Here is a 2,451-nt window from a genome sequence, read left to right as displayed (position 1 = left end):
TTTTGCTGCGGTTCAATTACGATATATTATTGTGTAATCGAATATTTTATGAATGGTTTAATGACTGAGCGACAAAGAGTATTTTTTCTAGCTCACATATACATCGTTCAATGTTCAATGTAGTACAAGTATTTGGTGTTAGACGATGTGAGTATACGTAGACTCTTGTTCCTCCCCTTGTGACTGACTTATTGACCAACTACCAACTTTTAAACCTTACATCATCCAGGCAACTGAACATTCTCCGCCTGACACATCATTCTTACGTTCGCTTCACATGTTAACTCTCAAGACCCTTTGATTACTGCTTGATGCATCTTTCCTTAATTATTAATCACCTTGAGACATCTTTACTTGGTCTATAGCCACCTTCAATTTTTACACGCAAACTCTATTATTCTAAATCCGATTATTTCTTCTCTCTCTCTCTCTCTCTCTCTCTCTCTCTCTCTCTCTCTCTCTCTCTCTCTCTCTGAATTGATGCAGTAGTATTTTGACAAGAACATATAGAGATAATAGACTTGACTTATCTTAGCCCCAAGCAATCAGCATATTTCTGCTGTACTCACTCGACTTATCTTAGCCCCAAGCAATCAGCATATTTCTGCTGTACTCACTCTCAGCACCGATGTAGTCAATGCGCCTCACACTGGTAGGTCTGTGGGATGGCACGTCCTCTCCTAATACTTCATCGAAACCAACTGAATTACACGAGCACACTAATCCTTTAAGCGTAAGGCGATGTTTGTATAGCTGTTATATGAGTCACTCTCTAATAAGTCCCCTCATTGGCAGTGCTGAATGGGAAGTATAGACGATAAAAAGAGAGAGGTACACAAGAAGGGTGATCACTTACACTCATTTCTTCCACGCTACTCGCTGCTTCTTCCCTCATTTCCCCCGCCAACCCCTCCACACAGGTGCACTTAGTTCAGGGAGTGTGGTGAGTTTCCTTCTTTCCTTCATGCGGGGAGTCAGCAGCGCTGGGTGGAACTGATGAACTTAAAAGGAACAGGGCGATGGATGAAGGAGAGCGAAGCCAGAAATATTATACAAGCACAACGAGAATATAAGCAAGTGAGCAAGGGTAGAGAGAGAGAGAGAGAGAGAGAGAGAGAGAGAGAGAGAGAGAGAGAGATTAGATTTATTGGGCCATTTTGCTTACATTGGTATAAATTCTACATAGAAGATGAGTTGAGAGAGAGAGAGAGAGAGAGAGAGAGAGAGAGAGAGAGAGAGAGAGAGAGAGAGAGAGAGAGAGAGAGAGAGAGAGAGAGACAGATTTACCTACCACGTAAAATCATGGTATTGGATAGTGAGTAAATCGGTGTCGGTATCACAGGTGGTGTGTCTCAGTTCAAGTTTCAAGTCCATATGGTTACACATTCTGGTGGTAAATTAAGTGTACAATGAGAATAAAAAAAATAAATAAATAAAACACTGAATGATATCCGTCTAGTATACGATTATTACCAAAACAATATTTCTCTGCCAAGTATTTTAGATAGTGATTGCGGTCAGAGGCTGCTAAAAACAATGCTACTTTTGATTTATGGGACTGAAATTTATTTATCCATTTTTTTCTATGAAAATAAGTGCACACGAACGAACGGCCCGTGTGATTACTGTGTCTGTAACACTTCACCGTCTCCCCCTCTCTCTCTCTCTCTCTCTCTCTCTCTCTCTCTCTCTCTCTATATATATATATATATATATATATATATATATATATATATATATATATATATATATATATATATATATATATATATATATATATATATATATATATATATATATATATATATATATATATATATATATATATATATATATATATATACTGAAAACAGAGGCCAGTGTAGCCATGCTCGTGGCAGAGGAAGTCTCCAGCGGCTCGGTTCATCATCACCTCCACCGTATAATTTGCAATTCGTCACCGTCTGCACAGTGTCCAGCCTCGCCCCTTCGTGCCACGTAATCGATAGACCTGACCACAGCGGGAGAAACAAGAAGGAAAACTGTGAATCGTATTTCCGTGGTTAGTCGAGGTCGAGCAGTCAAGGAGGTTAAGTCTACTGTAATTTGGCGAAGGGTCACTGGAGGAGCGAGGACTAGTATCGCGTAGTTTGTGCTGAGGTTTAAACTGTTATGTTGCTAAGATTACTTGAGATAACAATTCCAGTAGATAGATGTCATCTGTGTTTCGCTGTGCTGTGTTGTGTTTGTTGTGTTTGTGTGTGTGTGTGTGTGTGTGTGTGTGTGTGTGTGTGTGTGTGTGTGTGTGTGTGTGTGTGTGTGTGTGTGTGTTTCGTCACTACATAACGATAAAGATGACATTGTAGAACTTTGTGCGGAAAAAAGTTCAACCGCAAAGAGAGAGAGAGAGAGAGAGAGAGAGAGAGAGAGAGAGAGAGAGAGAGAGAGAGAGAGAGAGATTTTAAAATGTGT

General features: G+C 39.9%; 1 protein-coding gene across 1 annotated transcript in view; it reads right to left on the bottom strand.

Annotated features, from left to right (window-relative positions):
• Positions 1 to 710, bottom strand: part of LOC123518574 — a 171,184-nt gene extending 170,474 nt beyond the window's left edge. The window contains exon 1 of the mRNA XM_045279445.1: positions 618 to 710. The gene's annotated coding sequence lies outside the window, so the exon portion shown is untranslated. The remainder of the gene's footprint in view (positions 1 to 617) is intronic.
• Positions 711 to 2,451: the final 1,741 nt, after the last annotated feature.

Source organism: Portunus trituberculatus, chromosome 44 (genome assembly GCF_017591435.1).
Source record: "Portunus trituberculatus isolate SZX2019 chromosome 44, ASM1759143v1, whole genome shotgun sequence".
NCBI classification, from domain to species: domain Eukaryota; kingdom Metazoa; phylum Arthropoda; class Malacostraca; order Decapoda; family Portunidae; genus Portunus; species Portunus trituberculatus.
This window is presented reverse-complemented; position numbering and strand designations above follow the sequence as displayed.